This window comes from Mercenaria mercenaria, chromosome 13, assembly GCF_021730395.1.
Source record: "Mercenaria mercenaria strain notata chromosome 13, MADL_Memer_1, whole genome shotgun sequence".
In the NCBI taxonomy this organism is placed as follows: domain Eukaryota; kingdom Metazoa; phylum Mollusca; class Bivalvia; order Venerida; family Veneridae; genus Mercenaria; species Mercenaria mercenaria.
The window spans coordinates 13826040-13848541 of record NC_069373.1 but is presented as its reverse complement, the minus strand read 5'-3'; the positions used below and the strand labels follow the sequence as shown (position 1 = coordinate 13848541).

Sequence of the window (22502 nt, the reverse complement as noted above, 5' to 3'; positions counted from 1 at the left end):
TCTATGTGGAATAATTATTGGAAATTCTACATTACTTTATATGGATAAATAATATAAACTAGCAGTTGAAATTGTCCGTAGATCTGACGTTTTTAATCAGATATATAGTCACAATAGTAAACAAAAGACGCAATACGCTGAATTGTCTGCGTATTAACTTTTCGTTTAATTATCCGTAATGAATTATTATATCTCCCCCGACCCCACTTGGGGAGACAATTTTTTTGCCCTGTCCGTCCGTCCGTTCGTCCTTCCGTCCGTCACACTTCATTTCCGACCAATAACTGGAGAACCATTTGACCTAGAACATTCAAACTTCATTGGAAGGCAGATCTTATGTAGTAGACGACACCTATTGTTTTTCGGGTCACTCCATCAAAGGTCAAGGCCACAGGGGCCTGAACATGGAAAACCATTTCCGATCAATAACATGGGAACTAGTTGACTCAGAATGTTGAAACTTCATAGGATGATTGGACATGCAGGGTAGATGACCCTATTGATTTTGGGGTCACTCTGTTAACGGTCAAGGTCACAGGGGTCTGAACATGGAAAACCATTTCCGATCAATAATTCGAGAACCACTTGACAAAGAATTTTGAAACTTTATGAGATGATAGGACATGCAGAGTAGATGACTCCTATTGATTTTGGGGTCACTTTATTAAAGGTCAAGGTCACAGGGGCCTGAACATGGAAAACCATTTCCGATCAATAACTTGGGAACCCTAGAATGTTGAAACTGTATAGGATGATTAGACATGCCAAGTAGATGATACCTATTGCAGCCAACTATCAGTGTCTCTTTGACTTTGGCTCCTGTCCCCTGTTGACTTCTTGCCTATTACGACTATGCACTGGGGGAGATATGCGCTTTTCTTTAAAAGCATCTTCTAGTTTAACCACATGTTAAAGTGTTTCTTGGTCAGTATGCGTTTATTGTGATTGTTGCTGTCGATCTGCTAAAAAAAATATGTTATAATAGAAATCAGCGTATGTTTGGACATTTTGTCATATGTACCGTTTTTGGGTGTACGTAAAGAAAGAAGAGTTACAAATGTTGTTTTTATATGTTTTGATAAAACTACATATACGGTAAGTTTACATTCGGTGTATTGCTGTGTTTTAGATTAAAGATTAAAGTCTTTGTTACACTTGACATTATTTGTATGTAATCCATAAAATAATGCAAAAGGGGTGTGAGTCTGTGTAGAAATAATGCTTGCCACCATTGGAGTTGTCGATATGTTTAGCGCAAACGTAAATACAGCGCCACATCCAGACAAATTGATTAACTGTCATAAAAATCCAATCTTTTGTATGCTAGTGTTAATTCCAAAAGGAGCACACGATTGGTATATGTATTAGTCTTTCGACTCTTACGGTTTCCCTGCCATCGATAGTTTTTTTCTGTAGTAATGAAATCGCCAGATATTATGAAAACAATTGCTGTTGCAGAACATAAGTATACGTCTAAAGTTTACTCTCCAAATTACTTTTTTTGTTATACAAGTTTCACGTTTGGGTGAAATTAAAGGACTCAAAGTTTATGTTAAAGCTTGTAATTCATTTGTACTATTTTGTAAAATCGTCTATGGCTTAAACGTATTACATATTATTTCCAATTTAATTAAAAAAAAACAATTATAATTGATAATTAAACTATCGTGGACGCTGTTAAAAATTCATTAAAAAAGGTCATCATTCTACATTGTTTATATTTATACGTAACTCTAATATTTGTTTATAATGTCCGGGTGCACTTGAACTAAAATTGTGTAAAAAGATCAATATCCAGCCTGCAAGATCAGTTGATTGACATATTCGTTTAATGGTTAGCTTAAGGTATTAGATCATTAATAGAGAACCTCCTTTTTGAACAGTATTTAATTCCTACCATAAACCTACTTTTACTGCAATTCTTAGGGGTGCGTAGGTTCAAGCCCTACCGAGACCAAATTTTTTTTCTCTTTATTTTCCTTTTTTACTAGTAAGTTTTTACTTCTTTCAAGACTTATTATTGATGTTTTGTACAAAAATGGAAAAAGATGAATCTTATAAGCGATTTTTTGGTGTTCAAAGAGAATTTACTACTTAAACAGAAGGGGTAGAGTTACACATCTTTAAAAATATTGAGTTACGCACGGTGAAAGTTCTCTATTTTGCTTTCACTCTTAGATTATATATTGTGGAAGAAATTTAGGTAGGTTTTACGTCTTCTCTAAGGTTATTTTTAAATGGAGTAAGCAAAATTCAAAACAGAAACACATCATTTGACCTTATTTTTTCAATGTTGAAGTATGAATTCTGTCTCATTAAATCTGTTTACTTGAGACACCATAGAAAAAATGATATAAACATTTTTATTTTGTGTTTTATAATTGGTTACCAATAGTTTAATGTTTCTTCTATTGAAATTAATGGTAAAATGAGTTCTCTGCAAACGTTTTAAATAGTGGCTATCACTTTGAAATTTGTCTCTACTTGAGCTTGAGGAGATACCGTAAGTTATTCAAAATTTATAAAAAACGGCACGGTAAAAGTTGTTTAAAATTTGCAAAATAGTGCAAAATACGGTTACCTTTCAGAATATACCAAGCAAAGGCCATTTTGTAAACATTACTATTAGTGACCTAATACCTTAAATAATAATCGGACATTGTATTATCCAGACTTACGCACGTTTGATGTTTGTTTCTTGTAGCAACGCTGTCACGTTTAAGCAGATCAAGTCTTTACTTTTTCATAAGGTGTCCACTTCTAGGTGACTATTCTTATGTATAGCAAACTTTCATCAAATGCCGTCAGAACTGTCCGGGGTCACAACGAAGGCCGCTTAATGTGGCGCGACCAGAAAAGACTAGCAGGCATTCGTTCTTTGCCACGGAACAGAAAATCGTACAACAGAGGACAATAAATCTGTATAGTATACAAAATACAAAATGTATATCACTGTAAATGGTTCTATTATATATTGACCGACAGAGCATGAACATTTGAGCATAAATCAAAGTCAGATTATAGATATGTAATAACTTCTCCCAACTGCATACATACTTCGGTGTGAAATGATTAACTAACAATAAAAGTTTCAGAGTAAATTCTGTAAAATCTCGCTCCGTACTTGGATTCAGTGTTGTTAGGATATATTTCTTCAAGCATTTCCGCTCGTGAGGACCGCTGTTCAATGATTTGACACAATCAAATAAAGTCTGCTGTTATTTTGCTTGGTTATGTTCTGTGCTTCTAAGACTAGCAAATGTTCTTAAAATAACATTTTGGTATCAATACATAGTCAATTATATGAAAAGCTCACCTCTTTTTGAATATACATTAGACTAAATGTAGATACATACAGATGCGGTATTAAACTGAATTGGAATAAAACTTCACTTAAAATGTAAGGCAAAGAAATGAAGAACATTTTCACTTGCAGTGATATTTGCATTCCTTATTATTTTTTATCCGATCAGTTATAATATATCAAGTTTGAAGTTTGTTAATCTTTTAAAAAGTTTTCCTTTACGTGTAATTGTATAAATCAATAGGCAATTATTGTTAGAAATTACTGCATTTATTAGGCCTACGAGGTTAGCTTTGAAGTTTATTTAGTACCAGCGAAACACTAGAATTGTTTAATGTTAGACGAATGAAAACACATTTTGTCCATTAGGAGTTGCTGAAAAAAGTCTCCATTAATTAAATATCTGTGCTTGTACTTTTTTTTCCAATTAAGCAGACATCAAAAGTGAGATATTTTATATGATGCAATTTTAGTCATATTGCAATATCCAATAAAGTAATCAGTGTAACGTGAACCACTAAATATCAATATTTACAGTCCAAACGATAATTATACTGCAGTCATATTTTGATGTTGACGTATTTGCATTTCTTGATTATTTATCAGATTAGTAAGTTCTCGTCGGCTTAATGCAATAGGGAGAGCGCATATTTCCGGATCGAGGGGTTATGATTTTGATCCTCCTGCGTGGCGTTCTCGATGATAATTTCATAAAAAGATGTGTCTGAAAGCATTCATCTTTCACCTCCTTCATTTGGAGAACTTGTCAGTACTTGCGGAACAAGTTAGTACTGGTAAAGAATGAACGCATATCTGTTCCATTTATCATCAGCCGTTACATACCTGAAATAGTGTTAAAAAATGGGGATAAAGTCAAAAGAGAACGCGTAATTATATGTGTAAAGCTTAGATTCAGAAGGCATCGGTAAATTTTAGAAAACAAAGTCTTGTTTTTCTCAGTCAAATTCCTTCTTAAAACATTCTAAAAATCTATGCCAGTCACTTCTCCGTAAGGCCATACCACATGATTCACCATGGCGGTTTTTGCCCCCCATTTGAACGTTTCTTTTTTAAATGCTTTTCTTCTGATATCAGTTTCAAATATACTTTGTTTTTGTTTTTCGTTTGAGTGATTAAGAGTTTAAGTGTTTGTAATTTATCAAGACATTTTCGTGCCGGGCTTGGTTATAGAAAAAACAATAAAATGAAACGTTCTTAGCCGGTCCGCTTAGCTCAGTTGGAAAATCACAGATCGCGGGGTCATAAGTTTGATCCACGGGCGAGGCGTATGTTCTACGTGACGTCTTGACAAAAACATGACAATATATATAAGAATAAAACACATTAAAATGTGTAGAATGTCAAGACCACTTGGCCATTTAATTAGTCGTATACAAATTATGACTGATCAACTTATTCCTTTGTAGTATGTGAATATATATGGAACAGTTATTAAAAATTATACATTTTATACTTTGATATTCTAGAATTGAAAGTTTAAAAAGAAAACAAAACAAACATTGCGTTTTTTGTTCAATGTACGTAGTCTGATTTCCCTAATGTCCGTCTCAATATTTATTGGTCCAGGACATCAGTCTGCATTGATGTGATTTATAACTCGCCGATTAACATAGTTGTTGCCTTAGTGCCTGTATAAAAACATTCAAGGGAATTAAATCTGTCGGACAAGGAATAAAATATGTAACGCTTGTTATGATAAAGCTTATTATAACTATAAAACGTCTTCCAGAAAGTCTTATTAAGGCATGAAAAGAGGAGATAAATTTTCGTTGCGAAATTACCATATCCCAGTATGTCTTATGTTATTGATTTACTGTTACAGAAGCGAATTAATTGTGACAGAAAATCAGTTAAAGGTAAGTCAATGTTATTACCCGGCTCTGAAACATAATTGTAACTTTTTAAAAGAACATTATGCAGATGTGCCATTTTAATTAGCAAGAATTGTACTTATGTCGAAGGTTCTAAGATGTATACAATTTTTTATTACATACTCGTTTCTATTCCCCGTTAAGTTACACTGGTATTGGAAATGTCAATATTTTTCCACACACTGACGCCTGAATTTCATATCGGGTGCGTGACGTAATTCAGTGAGTGTTGTTGCACTATTTTTTTTTATTTAGTTCAGTATTATCAGTCCTATTCAAGCTATTGAACATATTTATGATATTTACATAATATTCATACCTGTAGATGCGTATGTAATAAAAAGGTTATTATCTTTGCTTCGGGAAATATGCACTCGTTCTTCAGCGGAAGAATATTGCGCTCCTAAAGTCGCGCAATATTTCCGCGGAAGAACTCGTGCATATTTCCGAATACAAAGCTAGTGACCTATAAATATCAACGTCTAAGGCTCACAATAGCTTGATCATGGTCACTACGTTATTCAAAGGCCTAATATAAAATTTATTACATATTTTTGTCTGTAGCCATAAATTCTTTATAGATGGAAAGCTCATGTCAGGATTAAAAGGTTTCAGTTCAGTAAAACAGAGACGACGCTCGTATCGATCTTGTGACGATCATTTTAGCTATATTGGGAAACAACGTCAGACATTTATGACAGACCACATAAAAAGGGGAATCATAGGTAACAGAAATAGTGTTAAAGTGTCTGAGAAATTATGATGTAGCTATGACAGTTTGGGATTAATTTAAATAGGTTGGTAAAGGGGAGTTGAACCTTAGTTTCACTTTTAGACAAAATGGAGATATACAAGTCTGTCTCAAAATTTAACTATTAGGTAAATAAGATATTTTTTCGTATACCTCTGAGTCGGCGAAATCATGATCGCACTAAATCGTACATATTATGTTTGCAGTAAAACATGATATTGCCTTAGCGATTGATTTAGATGCATTTTAGTGGTATATCATATTTAAATGGCGAATATTTTATTCATGATTGATCGATTATTAATTCTTGTGTCAAAAACACCAAAAAATTAATAACGTGAAACATAATATAATCATTTTCATATGTGGCTTCAGTTTCATATCAAGTAGACAGAACATACTTCTTGTCGAGAAGTATTTTATCAAACTTTTGTATTACCCCAAAATATACCTGTCATGAAAATAAAATTGTAGATCATCAAAGGAACACATTGCGCACGAAATAAACTGCGAAATAGTTTAAATCTAAAATTCGGCCAATTACTATGTTTCATTGAAAAAGGCAACAAAGAAATACGCCAAAATGTTAAGATAATTCACTTTCATTAAACAACGTTTCCGCTGTTTGCGCAAACTCAGTTTTCTGATCGATGAATATTTAAATATTTATTGAAAACACAGACTATTATCCTTGACGATCAAAATAAGTGTAGCCTAATTTATTTGGTCTTATCCATTGATAGTGCACTTGATTAATGTAAGCGCTGCATTCGGCGCAAGCAAAACGAGTTATAATATTCTTCCTTAACGTTTCTGTGTTTTTCATTTTAAATTGAGAATCAGTTATTTACAATATTGACCATTTTAAAATGATTTGGCACATTAACTCATCTAATGCAATCGCTAAATTTAAAAGTAAAATCTTGAAAAATAGATATGCGTTTCCGCGTAATCATGATTAAGCCAACGTAGGGTTGTGCGAAAAATTATACTGCAAATTGCCATATAGTCAACGATATATTAAAAATTTACTCAGAGCCCCATATCTCATGTAGTGTGCTTGAAACAGTGAAGCCTTTTTTTGTAATGACAATGACTGTCCTTGCTGCTGGTGAAATTTAGTATGTAATTTTGTGTACAGTAAATCTCAGATAAAACGGACACGGATAATATGAAAGCTCGGATATAACAAATAATGTTTCATGTTTTTGCCTTTTTATTCTTATGTCTGATTAATAAAACACTCAAGACGCATGGGGTGCAGATCAACTTGATTTTTTAAAGATGTCACTATTTGTTCAATGTTAATATAGGAAGTATATGCAATCTGAAGTCAAAAAGTTTGACACACTGCCAAATAAGAAACTGCCTTAACCAAATAAGAAACTGCCTTAATCTTTAAAAACAATCAGAAACAAGCCATCAGAATCAGAGTTTTACTGTACTGCACTTATTCTGTTCTATATGCTCGTTAAAACATATTTCAAAGAACTTTTGCTACTTTATAAATGCAACTCTTCCATACAACATGTACTTAATTTAGCAATGCATCATTTTCATTCTGAACGACAGATATATAATGACGAGACTAAGTTACAATTCTCATAACAGAGGTCGAACAATGCGTCATTGGTTCATATATTGTTCCGTTATATTTGTTTATTCTTGCTCCAGTACAGTACTGTCTGTATGAGCAACAGTTGCATAGAAGATACTATACGAATGAACTGTCAGTATTATTTCAGTCATTAATGTCTCTAAGTAATGTTTTCTTTGATTGAGAGGACCTTTCAGATTTATCGAAGTTGGTAACTGCATTTCAGACAATTTAAGAGAATACCATATAAGGCGTTTAGACGTCATAAATGCATGTTTTAATCACGTGACGAAATATTTTCCAGAACGATTCAACCTTTGATCTAGTGTTATAACTAATAGCAATTTTGTATAAGGTCTGGTGTGTGATTAAATTACGTATTTATACTTCAAGGAGTTTCAATTACCACCTGCTTACTTCAGTTACCACCTTCTGTATCAGTGCAAACTATTGCCGGAATACTCTCGAAAAAAACATGTCACTTATTTTATTCAGCAAGGGTTTAGCTTAGAGTATGTCACGAATGGAAATGTGTTTGCTTGAACAATTGAACTGGATAATCTGTTTGTTTGTTTTGGGTTTAACGCCGTTTTTCAACAGTATTTCAGTCATGTAATGGCAGGCAGTTAACCTAACCAGTTTTCCTGGGTTCTGTACCAGTACAAACCTGTTTACCGCAAGAAACTGCCAACTTCCCCACATGAATCAGAGGTGGAGGACTAATGATTTCAGACACACAGTCGTTTTTGTCGGTTTCAGTTCCGGTTCTGTGTTTGTGAGATGACTTTAAGACATATTATGCCTGTTCACTTTCTAAAATTGACATGTACATATTTAGTTTAGTTAGCGGATGTCGAATGTTATAATCGAAATATTAATGATATCCCATTCAAACTGTTCACGTCAAAGGAAGCAAGTGCACTGAAAAAGACTGCGTAAATTGTAAATTTTATGTAATCTACGAAGATATAAAAGCTTTATCTTGAAAATTTATTGAGCAATTCAAACTAAAGTAGAACAAAAATATCATTTATGTCTCATAAATACAATCACGTAAGTTTGCATATCTGTATTTTAAGATATTATAATTGTTGATTATTATTTCTATTTGCATAATATGAGAATTTTACTGTTTTATATCATTAAAAGTATTATAACCTGATCAACTTTACTGTACCGGTATTTAAAATATTATCTGTAAAAAAACAAAGACAAATATCAAACAGGGAATGCCACGTACCAAAATCGCAGCCTCCCCAAAACGAAACCTACAGCACGCAGACGTGCACACCACAAACACACACACACACAAAACCAACACACGAGGACAAAACGAACAAACAAAGGAACACACACACATACACGCGCACACACACAAAGCCTACACATGAGGACAAAACGAACAAACAAAGAAACACAGTGGGGCACCGCCTTGGAACGGTCAGTGGCAAAAACACCACTGGGGAGCTTAAACCGGCTTATGGTGCGCACCAAACCTCACTCTTACCCCCACCATGTTCCAAAGACACGGGACAGTGCAAATAAAAGTAATCCCCTCCAGGTGAATCTCTAACACACGTAATGGAAACAAAAAGGCATGGCATGTAAAACGCAAAAATGCTCGTGTATGAAAATATAAAAAGCAAACTTTTAGAACCAAAAACGTACGTACTCAATGCCTTTTCAGAAGACAGAGCAACAAGAGAAACACCCTTAAGGGCCCGACGAAACAGACCAGAAGACAGATATCAAAATAGTTTAGTCCTGGTAGGATTTAAAAACTGCTTATCATAGAGTCCTCCCCCTCTTCCGTCAGACACAAGCAAAGAGGGAAGCGTAGTGTCCAACTGTAAACGGGTTAAACACTAAACATGCGGTATGTCTCAAAACAGTTGGGTCGTAACCTCTTCTAACAAGAGCACCGCCTTGCGGGTGCTGACGCTCATCTGATTTTTTTTTGTATAATAGAAATATTGTCCTACCCATGATTTTCTAAGTCTAAAAAGGGCCATCACTCTTGCAAAAAGCAGGATAGAGTTATGTTTCTTGATGTACAGTGTCCACTTATGATGGTGAAAAACTGTTGCAAGTTTTAAAGCAATAGCTTTGATAGTTTATGAGAAAAGTTGACTTAAACATAATATTCAACCAAGAAAATGATTTTTCTAAGTCCAAAAGGGGCAATAATTATTGCAAAAAGCAAGATGGAGTTATGTTGCTTGCTGTACAGGGTCAGCTTATGATGGTGAACAAGAGTTGCAAGTTTTAAAGCAATAGCTTTGATAGTTTAAGAGAAAAAGTTGACCTAAACATAAAACTTAACCAAGAAATCTGATATTTTCTAAGTCCAAAAGGGGCCATAAATCTTGCAAAAAGCAGGATGGAGTTATGTTTCTTGCTGTACAGGGTCAGCTTATGATGGTGAACAAGTGTTGCAAGTTTTAAAGGAATAGCTTTGATAGTTTAGGATAAAAGCTGACCTAAACATAAAACTTAACCAAGAAAACTGATTTTCTAAGTCCAAAAGGGGCAATAATTCTTGCAAAAAGCAAGATGGAGTTATGTTTCTTGATGTACAGGGTCTGCTTATGATGGTGAACAAGTATTCCAAGTTTCAAAGCAAAAGCTTTGATAGTTTAGGAGAAAAGTTGACCTAAACATAAAACTTAACCAAGAAATCTGATATTTTCTAAGTACAAAAGGGGCCATAAATCTTGCAAAAAGCAAGATGGAGTTATGTTTCTTGCTATACAGGGTCAGCTTATGATGGTGAACAAGTATTCCAAGTTTCAAAGCAATAGCTTTGATAGTTTAGGAGAAAAGCTGACCTAAACATAAAACTTAACCAGGCAACGCCGACGCAGACGCCGACGCCGACAACCGCTCAAGTGATGACAATAACTCATCATTTTTTTTCAAAAAATCAGATGAGCTAATAAAACGTTTTATAATTTTACCAAATACATTTGGAAAATTACCATGACCCAAGATCTTACGAAGTTTGTAAACCACATCCCCATAAAAAACGGGTTTAGAAATACCTTCTCGCAAAAGTGTCTTTAAATTACTATTGAATTTTAAAACTAAATCAGAATTACGATAGTAAAATTTAGCAAAATATTTACGCAATTTGTAATAACGGTAGCCTTGCTGAAGAAGTTTACTTGTAATATATAGTGTTTTTAACACTGATTCACGGACACTGTATGTGCATTTAATCTAAATAAGGAAACACATTAGCGCATACCATTAGCGCGTATAATTACAGCTTACAGTAAATCCCTGAAGATATTCATAGAAGACTTCAAATGTGAAAAAAAAAAAACAATCGAAAGATTATAGGTAACAGTAGATTTCTCGGAAGCACAGAGCACCAAAAAACACAGCCCCAGAGCCACGCATTTGCAAGGTAGGCCCACAACAAAAAGAAGCTGTCATGGAAAAATATCTCAGACGGGTTGCTTCAAACATCCAACAAGTACATATTAATTTATGCTAAATATAGATGGAGGGGAAGGAAACGGTAAGGGGGGGGGGGGGGGGGGGGGGTGGGCAACCCGAAGGAGAAAGTTGAACAAGGACGAATATACAAGGGAATGCCATGTTACTTAAAAACAGTCGCACTCCAACGTAAACCTCACTAGCACAGACACTCATATACCAAAGATAAACACACAACTACGATCAACTGAATAACATAGAAAAAATAAAGAAAACAGTAGGGCACCGTTATAAACTCACAAGCATACAAACGCACTCACACAAGTAGGAAAAAACAAGTACCGTCTTAGGTTTCGGCTGCCAAAAGAAGGGGGAGCCACGAAAACTTACTAAAAGTAAAGAGGAAGGGGATGCAAAAAGTAGCGTAAATGCAAGGAAAAGGAGAGGGCAATAGGGGGAGTGAGGCGGAGGAAAAACGCTTACAACAAACAAGAAAACATACGCAACAGACAATACAAGACAGACAAAACAACCAGTTGAAAATAGGGGCACCGCCTTGGAACGGTCAGTAACCTATATAAAGGAAACTGCCCACCTCGCACTTTTCCAACAAGTTAAACAACACAATGTAAATAAAATCCCCGCTGAGAAAGGCTCTAACATTAGTGCAAAAACAACAGATAAATAAAGCAAAACATAAAATTAAGGTACATATAAGGTATAATTACACCAATGTGCATATTAAACATATTAACAAAATATATTCCGGACGCCAACTTTCATTTCATTAAATGTATAAAAAGTCTTGTTCGAAGTGCAGCATGGCGCTTTGGGGCGGCTTGTTATTGCCGTGTAAGAAGCGGTCTGATTGTTACGGCTTAAGTAAACTCGATTTGCTGGAAATAGCAATGCGCAAATATTCACTTGTCTCTTTCTGTATTCGTTTTAACGTGTTCGATACTAGTTAAATAATGAAAATGCGATAGGTATATATTTTTATAGCTCTGACATTCCGGTCAAAAGACAGGAAATGAACCTGTCCTTTGAATATATTGACAACGTATAAGTGGCCATAAGGTCCGTATGCAATTGTACGACAGTGACACCATAGACGTTGTTTTGATTGTAGAATGGCTAACCTAATTATCGCCTTTTTGTTTGACTTTCTGTTCAAAGGAAGACAACTTAAGCAATATGTAATATTTTCTTCTTTCTTTGTCAGTATTGGTCTACCTTTGTCAGTAATACTCTGCTGCCTCTGCCTTTGTCATTAAAAGTTTGCCTGTGTCGGTACATTTTTGCCACAGGTATTCTGTGACTGGAAATAAAGCTGCTGTGTTGACTACCCGCCGTGATTTGACCGTTATATTCTTTACATTTATAGTCATCAAATAACCCACAGCTTTTGAACTAAATGCTTCTTTAAAATATTAAGAATTTGCCGATGAAATTTAGAAAAATGACAAGGTAGTCCTGACGCTATTTTTTCAACCAACGGAAGTGGATTGAATCCGGCTTAGAAATGAAACAACAAAATCCGCACGGAAACGTAAAAAGAGCGAGATTCACGGCGTGCGCATGTGTTTTCACTTCCGAGCCGGACTCAATCTACGTCCGGTGGTTGAAAAAATGGCGCGAGAGCTACTTTGTCATTTTTAGCTCGGCTATTCATAGAATAGTAGAGCTATTGGACTCGCCCATGCGTCGGCGTCCGCGTCGGCGTCCCGATTTGGTTAAGTTTTTGTATGTAAGCTGGTATCTCAGCAACCACTTGTGGGAATGGATTGAAACTTCACACACTTATTCACTGTGATAAACTGACTTACATTGCACAGGTTCCATAACTCTGTTTTGCTTTTTTACAAAATTATGCCCCTTTTTTGACTTAGAAATTTTTGGTTAAGGTTTTGTATGTAAGCTGGTATCTCAGTAACCACCTGTGGGAATGGATTGAAACTTCACACACTTATTTACTGTGATAAACTGACGTACATTGCACAGGTTCCATAACTCTATTTTGCTTTTTTACAAAATTATGCCCCTTTTTCGACTTAGAATTGTTTGGTTAAGGTTTTGTATGTAAGCTGGTATCTCAGTACTCACTAATGGGAATGGATTGAAACTTCACACACTTGTTCACTGTCATGATCTCACATGCACAAAGCAGGTCCCATAACTTTATTTTGCTTTTTTACAAAATTATGCCCCTTTTTCAACATAGAAATTTTTGGTTAAGTTTTTGTATGTAAGCTGGTATCTCAGTATCCACTAATGGGAAAGGATTGAAACTTCACACACTAGTTCACTGTCATGATATGACATGCAGTGCAAAGGATCAATAACTGAACTTTGCATTTTACAAAATTATGCCCCTTTTTCAGCTTAGGAGTTTTTGGGTTAAATTCTTATATGTAAGCTGGTATCTCAGTACCCACTAATGGGAATGGATTGAAACTTCATACACTTGTCCACTGTCATGAGCTGATAAGCACTTTGCAGGTTCCATAACCCTATTTTCCTTTTTTACTAAATTATGCCCCTTTTTCGACTTTCTTATTCATTCAAGCGACAAGGCTGTTAAATAGTCGAGCGTTGCAGCTCTTGTTTTAATATCACTGGAAAATTCTGGATATTTTAAAAAAGCATTTAAATCGAATGTTGTTGGTTATTTGGTGACCGTGTATGTAAAAAAAAATCAAATAAGGGCGGCTAGTCAAAACGGTGTCTGTACTTCCAGCCGCAAGGCACCCGTGGTTATAATTAAAGGGAATGTCACATTTTACATTTGTACTCAGAAATACAGTACATGCTTAATCAGCCGTAAATCTCAAGATTAGAAGTTTTGTTGAGAGGCATAATCGTTGGCTAAGATTTAAATACCAGTCGCGACAATATGTTGTTAGATAAGGCATACACTGATATCTCTGAATCCAGTGTTCTTGTTAAACTCATATTATACGTGTTCAGTTACTATAAATCAAACACACATTACCAGACTTTAATTGCATTTTGACTCTTGACAATATAAACTTACAATTCTTGATGAATAATCACTCTCCTCTACTAACTAGATGAATAACCTCTTACGCATTCATTTGATTATATTCTCAGTACTGCAGGTAATCATTTTTTATATGCCATATGCCACCGATGGGTTGTAACTATATTTCAATGATTGACAATGCGCAGTCATTATATGTTAGGATTCTTGGTAGAAATTTTAACGTGTTTAGTTACTCTGAAAGAATCATAATTCTAAATGAAAGAAATATCCGCCCTATTACTCATATAATAACTGTAATGCGGCTAAATGGTAATCCCTTTGATGAGTTACCGCAATAGGGACAAACCGTGTAAATTAAGTAATGGTGAGAACGTGACATAAAGTAATTTGACTGCAAACTGTCTTTAGTAGCCGACCAACCTAATAACCTGTATTCATCGAAACGCAGTCAATTACTGGTGGTCAAAAACACAATCAATTACTCAGCGTCAATGATTTTTGACTGAAAAAAGACACAATTTCTCTATCGTTTAACATGATTATTATGCTATTGTTTCGTAATAAATGAGTAAACTGGCAGCATTTGTCCTTTAAATATGTTATATACTATAGGCTATTTACATTCATATACATATTGTATGTACGAGTATATAATAATGTTGGTCGTGTCAAAACGAAACACAAGGTCAAAAAACAATTACCGTTCAATTGAGCTGTAGCAATATGGTGTCTGTTCCGTTTGGAAATGGATAGGCTATTATTTTTGTCACACATACATGAAAACGTTAACAAAAAGAAACGTTTGGTATATGCGCGAAGAGAACGTATACACAAAGTGGTATAATTCTGTACATTTATAATGCAAACTATATCGAGAAAATGTCGGCGTAGCCCAAAGCCGGCATTAAATATGATTGTAGGACTTTTGCCCCCCAGGACATTTGCCCCCCAATGAAAAAATGAACTGCTGGACATTTGCCCCCCCCCCCCCCCCAGTTGAAATGGCAGATAGGACATTTGCCCCCCATTGCTTAGTTTTGGAATGGACATTTGCCCCCCCCCCCCCCCCCAATATTTTTGTCCTATATGCCAGTATATATAACTGTATTTTTGGTTGTTTTATTATCAAAATTACTCTAAAAGGCAATTTTCAGTAAAAATAAAGTGTTTTATTGATAATAATTTGATAAATATGTTAATTGCTTTCAAGTGTTAAGGTAAATAATAGCCTATTATTGAGTAATACTAGTGCTCATAATAGTGTTAAAATTTCTTAATTAGTGCATTGTTTTTAACACTCAAACTTGTTAATTTGGCAATTATCTACTACAAAATGGTATAAAACAAAGCCATTGTCCCCTAAAATATGACGTATGTCTTGTATCAAGTTCCCAAAAAATCACTGGGGGACAAAACTATTGGGGGCAAATGTCCATTTCAGAAATAAGCACTGGGGGGCAAATGTCCTATCTACCATTTCAACTGGGGGGCAAATGTCCGGCTGTCCACTTTTTCATTGGGGGGCAAATGTCCTGGGGGGCAAATGTCCGGATCCCATTAAATATATGGGTTCGTCTGTGTGGACGTGCATAAACAGAACGTTGCATACAATGATCAAATGACAAGTGCAACAAAAGCATTGCATTTCTTATTAAAACAATACAGTGACTGACTAAAACAAGTAAACAACTCCAGACTAAGGTGACCCAAATCCGTGTACTGAACTAACATAGAAAAATACCTGAATGTACAGCTGCCTAATATACATATGCATATGTATTCAATAATTAGTAAGTGCTGCTATTTGATATTCTTAAAACAGATAATCAAAAGGTTGAGATAATGTACTAACCTGCAAATGTAAATATCAAAGATATTTAATAATAAGTAAATGCATGTAATGCATAAACAGAACGTTGCATACAATGATCTAATGACAAGTTACGAAAGACCCGTAGTGACATTTCAACTTCATTATTTCACGATTTCTGCTTCTTGATTTCACGATTTCCACTTCATGAATTCACGAATTCACGATTTCTGCTTCCTGATTTCACGATTTCCACTTCATGAATTCACGATTTCACGAAAAAACTTCACGATTTCTTGATTTCCACTTCATGAATTCACGATTTCTGCTTCCTGAATTCACGATTTCCACTTCATGAATTCACGATTTCATGAATTCACGATTTCACGAAAAAACTTCACGATTTCTTGATTTCACGATTTCCACTTCATGAATTCACGATTTCTGCTTCCTATATTCACGATTTCCACTTCATGAATTCACGAATTCACGATTCACAATTTCCACTTCATGAATTCACGATTTCACCATTTCCACTTCACGATTTCAATGGTGAAATCGTGAATTCATGAAGTGGAAATTGTGAAATCGTGAAGTGGAAATCGTGAATTCATGAAGTGGAAATTGTGAAATCGTGAATTCGAGAAGTGGAAATCGTGAATTCATGAAGTGGAAATCGTGAATTCAGGAAGCAGAAATCGTGAATTCATCAAGTGGAAATCGTGAAGTCGTGAAATCAAGAAATCGTGAAGTTTTATCGTGAATTCATGAAGTGGAAATCGTGAATTCATGAAGTGGAAATCGTGAATTCATGAAGTGGAAATCGTGAAATCGTAAATTCATGAAGTGGAAATCGTGAAATCAGGAGGAAAAAATCGTGAATTCATGAAGTGGAAATCGTGAAATCAGGAAGCAGAAATCGTGAAATAATGAAGTTGAAATGTCACCACGGGTCTTTCGTAACAAGTGCAACAAAGCATTGCATTTGTCACCTGAGCACAATAGGTAACGTCATGGGTGAATAGTTAATATAGGTTAGTAACTAACAGTATAAGACGGAATGAGATAACGATACAGTGGATAGGATTATAGGAATATGACTGAATAAGGGACTATGTAGCATAAAAGAAAATGAAAAACACGGGTATGGTGGAAATAGTATATTTATATTTTACGGCCCGCTTGTAATATAATGTTATTAATCAAGCAATTTCATATTGGCCTTGTTATTTGTCCAAGGGTTGTCGTATTGGCCTGAGGCCGCAGGCCGAGTGCCAATACGACTACCCGAGGACAGATAACTAGGCCAATATGAAATCGCTTAATTAATGATAATATTATTATTCAACTTTCAATTGTTGACGGTAACACCGTAAGAACTCTGTCAGCTATGCACTTTCAGGTGAAAAATCTTGACAAGTTGTTTAGACGTATTTTAGAAACCACGATCATTTTCGCCAGTAAAACAGAATGAGTTGTACGTAGGTACTTGAGAATAATTTTGAGAGATATTTTTAATGCGACATAATCAAGAGTAACTAGAACTTACCTTATTGTTTTGGAATTCCTATGTATTTTCTTTAGCGAGTATCTTATTATTTGAACTGTGACGAAAACTGCTTTAAAAGTCATTTCTTTTTAGGCTGCAAGCAACGAGACACAAAATTATACACATATGTGTTGATCAAGATAATACAATCAACCAAGCACATATTATATAGTCCCATGCCTCGTTTAATTCTTATCCGAAGTTGTTTGCAGTTCACAACTGACACTCTTGTTCGCCAATTTATTCATCCACTTTCGAGCATTTGAATCGCTATTTATCATTGCACAAATAGTCCACACTATCAAAATGTCTGTTAAAGATAAGTCTCGTCCTTTTAATTAATCTGAGTTTCCATATTTTCTTATTATTTTCCTTGACAACTGCCAGAATTTCTGACAGGATACACCTGCATTTTACACAATACCGAATAAGCGAAAGTATCGTTGTAATCTGTGAAGACGTACATCCCGCTCAGCCATACTTGGTTATTAAATGAACATGTTTGATGATTTTTTGTCAAAATGTGAAAAAAAAATGTAATCTAACTCTGATGTAAAACAAAATGGCGTCATTTAAAAATCTAACGGAAGTGGCTTCTCCGTATTGGCCCTCTCTTTTGAACCAATCAAAATGCTTGAATTCCGTATTGGCCCTGTTTTTCTCATATCGGCTCAGTTATGTTTTCTATTAGCTCTGTCTGTTTCATATGATGTTTGCAATTGATCTAATACAGTGTGTAATATTGTAAAGTTGAATAATAATTAAACACATTAAGCTTCAGCCCCATGAAAATATGATAACTAATGAAAATATGATAACTAATGTTACTGCAGGGTATTTTTAATTTCTTTCCTTAGTTCAAAAGCAATGTTAACAAATTTTCCCCACTACTTTATCATGCATACATTTTCAGATTTTTAAAATTTATTAGATTTTGGCACATATATATTTTTTTATTATCATTTTACAAAAACATATCTTTAGGAAAAGAAATTAACTTAGTTTTTTTTTAACGTTTAAATTTTCTTTTCTATCATCATTGGAAAAAAGTAAATTGGGCTCTATTGCTTTTCTATTCAAGCAAGAAATAAAACCCCTATTACAGAAATGTACTTGCACATAACATGTACCTACTATTGTTATAATGTTATAATATCTTGTAATTTGTAAGACTACTAGGGGATGTGCTTCGACCCTTACTAGTCATTTGACGAGGCAAATAAAGGGGGTCACCTTTCAGTAGGGCCCGAAAAAAAAAATATATATATATATATTTTTTTTTTTTTCAATGGTATTGATCTTCTAAGACGTCAAAATAAAAGCAAGTTCTCGCACTTAAAAAGTGTGTTGTCTTGTCCAGACAATCTAACTGATCTATGAGAAGATATCCTCACCCAACTTTTTAGAATGGCCATGAAAACTCTTAACCGTTTATTCAAATAAATTTGAGATGTATGTGAAATTCAAAAACAGATATATGTCTGTAAAATAAAGCCTAGACTAGCTCCACTCCCTGTGTTTGCTCTGTTATATTTTTCATATACAAGTTTTCTTCATTAACAGTGGAAGAAACTCAAACAGGTTGTTTCTATATTGGCATTTATTATTGCCCCTGGCTCCGAACATAGGTATGGTTTAGCCATTAGATATAATATGCTACCTTAGAGGCTTAAAATTTACTTATAATATGTTTGCGGTATCTATAAAAATAATCATACAGCTAGGGAGCCAGAATAAATAAAGCCCTACTTGAGTTATCTAATCAACTTGAACAATATTATACACATTCATTGTTCAGTATTTGAAAACAAATGAATTTTCTTTTTATTGTAATAATAAATTTTGAAATACGGACATTGCAACACATTTTAATCTCAGTTCGAGAAATAGATGAGCATAACAGAAATTGATGCCAGACATCTAGTGATGTTTAAAAGACACATACGACATATATTTCTATTTCATTTCATTATTTTGTTAGAGACCACAAATGTTTTCCAATAAACTTCAGTTATAACATTATGGTACGTACGGCCTTCCACAGAACGAAACATTATACTGATTACATTTTAAGAACGGCCTTAGTTCCATCAAACATGTGAATAGTGATACTTTATTTTTCGCACGAATCACTGAACCTAATCAAATCTTTTTACTTTATAAGCTCTATGTTTAGTTTTGTTTTATCTGTTTAGAGATTTAATAAAACATTTCGATCAGTATCAAAAATATTACATTCCAGTTATCCGTTTTAAAAACAGACAAGCAAATTCGATGAATTTGTATCCCCCGCCGAAAGGGTTTGTGGTGAGGAATGGCAAAAAGATATATCCGGCAAAAAGTTAAGGATGTTAATAAGAATCAAATAATTTCATTAGTCAAAATCAGTTTAACAGAAAACAAATGTTTAATTAAAGAGTACATAATAAATGTATGATACTTTGATCCCGACTAAAGAATTTATTTTGAATGGGATATGCTTACTGTAATAAGCTTAGCTTTTAAAATTAAATGCAGTTAATTGAAATGTGAGCTAGAAGTTTAACTGGAACGAAATATTGTCTTTGAGTGGTTTGGCACCAGGTGTTGCTGTTTAACATGTACATTTGAACGGGCAGAGGTGGGCATGACTGGGTGGAGAAGTGAGGTGGGGGAATGGTACAACTTGGAAGGTTTGAAGAAAATCTAAAATAAAAAATGAAAAATATTTTTTTTGGGGGGGGGGGGGGGGGGGGGGGGGAGGGGGGGATGGGTGTGACCAAGGCAAGTGGGTGACCAGGTGTGGGTGCGCAACTTCACATGTTTATAATAAATGTTCACAGAAAAGAATGAAAGAAATTTAATGAAATCCTGCCAAATGGTAAGTTTGTTATGTACAAATGTGTGGATTTTTAGACAATTAAAGGGCAATAACTCTGAAGTTACAAAAGAAATCCGTACAAAATTGTCTGTGCACAACCACAATATAGTGCTCTAAATTCTGTTAAAGTTTCATAGTTCTAGGTCAAATATATCAAAAGTTATGATGCAGAAATTGCCATATCTATAGTACCCTATATAGTTAACACTAGAAACTTCTAAGGGCCATAACTCTGGTGTTACTTGGGCAATCTGTCTGAAACTTGATGGGCCCCATAACGTCATAGTGGTGAACATGTATATGAAGTTTGTTTGAAAAAATCTAAAATAAGGAATGATTTTTTATTTTTTCTGGTGGTGGGGGGGGGGGGGGGGGGGGGGATAGGGGGGGGGGGGGGGGGGGGGGGGGGGGGGGTGGGGGGGGGATGTGATCAAGGTAAGGGGTGACCAGGTGTGGGTACACAACTTCACATGTTTACAATAAATGTTGATGGAAAAGAATGAAAGGAATTCAATGAAATTCCACCAAATGGTAAGTTTGTTATGTACAAATATGTGGATTTTTATACAATTAAAGGGCAATAACTCTTAATTTACAAATAAATCTGAATGAAATTGTGTGTACACAACCATATTATGGTGATCTAAATTCTGTTTAAGTTTCATAGTTCTAGGTCAAATATATCAAAAGTTATGATGCAGAAATTGCCATATTTATAGTACCCTATATAGTTAACACTAGAAACTTCTAAGGGCCATAACTCTGGTTTTACTTGGGCAATCTGACTGAAACTTGACTGGCCAAAGAACTCATAGTGGTGAACATGTATATGAAGTTTTAAATAAATACTCCCAACCATTTCCTAGATATGGCTCCGGACGGACGGACGGAAAGACGGACGGACGGACAACGCCAAAACTATATCCCTCCTACTTTCGTCGGGGGATAATAACTCGAAATATACAGAATTAGAATTCTTGTTTTAGAAACAACTAGATAATTACGTTAGTGTATTTTCATGTTGAGTTTTTTTTACACCAGCTGAAGACGGCTTCCGTGGCCGAGTGATTGAGGTCGCTGACTTAGGATCACCTGCCCCTTACCGATGTGGGTTCAAGCCCCACTCTGGGCGTTGAAATCTTGATTTCAACCAGCTGGCTTACTGAAGGTCAGTGGCTCTACCCAGTTGTACACTCGAGATGAAATGGATGGGCGTCTGGAGTCTTCCTCCACCATCAAAGCTATAAGTCGCAATATGACCTATAATTCTGTCGATGCGACGTTAAACAATACAAAAAAGAAACAAAAGAATAAACCTGTTGAATAATGCGAGGCTCTGCCATATTAAAATGTAATAGAATTGAAACATGTCAGTTTTCAACAAATCAGTGACAGGGTTCACTCAAGCACGGAAATACACATGCCGGTATGTTGGTGAGATATTTAATTCTCTCTAGCGACCTTTATGAACTGTATGATCCAGTCTGTTTTATCTGTTCAAAGATGAAATTAAATATTTCGATCAATGTAAAAAATGACACATTGTAGTACACTGTAATATTCTAGAGGTAAAAGTTTTAACTATACATATGATATATCGTAGATTTTTAAGAAGGTTCAGTTTTGTTTTAGAAGTAAATAATTACATTCCCTAATTGTCCGTGTCAACATTTACTATAACGCATCGTATTGCATGATTATTACGTTTGTGCCTACGTAAAGAATATCATGGGAATTCAATCTGTCGAACCCGTAATAAAATATGTAAAAGTTTATTACAGCTGTAAGAAGTCTTCCAGAAAGTCTTATTAAGGCCTTTGTCCAGCGCGAATTTACCATATCCCTGATTGATTCGCAGTTACAGTAACAAATAAGGTCTGACAGAAAATCAGTAACAGGTACATTGATAATATACCTTTTTAAAGGCACTGAAACATTATTCTAAATGAACATTATGCCTTTCTTTTTTAAGAATTTGTCTATTTAATTAATAATGCTAAAATTATAACATATTTCGAATGTTATAAGCAGTAAGCAAATAAATAGCAACATCTTAGCCCCAAAAATGTTATAATTGTTACAGAAAAAAGTATCTGTATCGTATTGTTCAGTATAAGGCACCAATTCTATACAGATAAAAAGCGTCCGTCATGATTGACATTCCAGTAAAACTGAAACGATGCTATTCATTAAATAAAAACACATTTAATGCATATTTGAAAACAATGCCAGATGATTATGACAGACCACATAAAAGGGAATCATTGTGACAGGAAAGGCCGCACCGGCGACAG

At 34.8% G+C, this 22502-nt stretch overlaps 1 protein-coding gene across 8 annotated transcripts in view; it reads left to right on the top strand.

The window, feature by feature from the left end:
- LOC123529758 (universal stress protein in QAH/OAS sulfhydrylase 3'region-like) overlaps positions 1 to 22502 on the top strand; it is a 142445-nt gene that overhangs the window by 84092 nt on the left and 35851 nt on the right. The window lies entirely within an intron of this gene.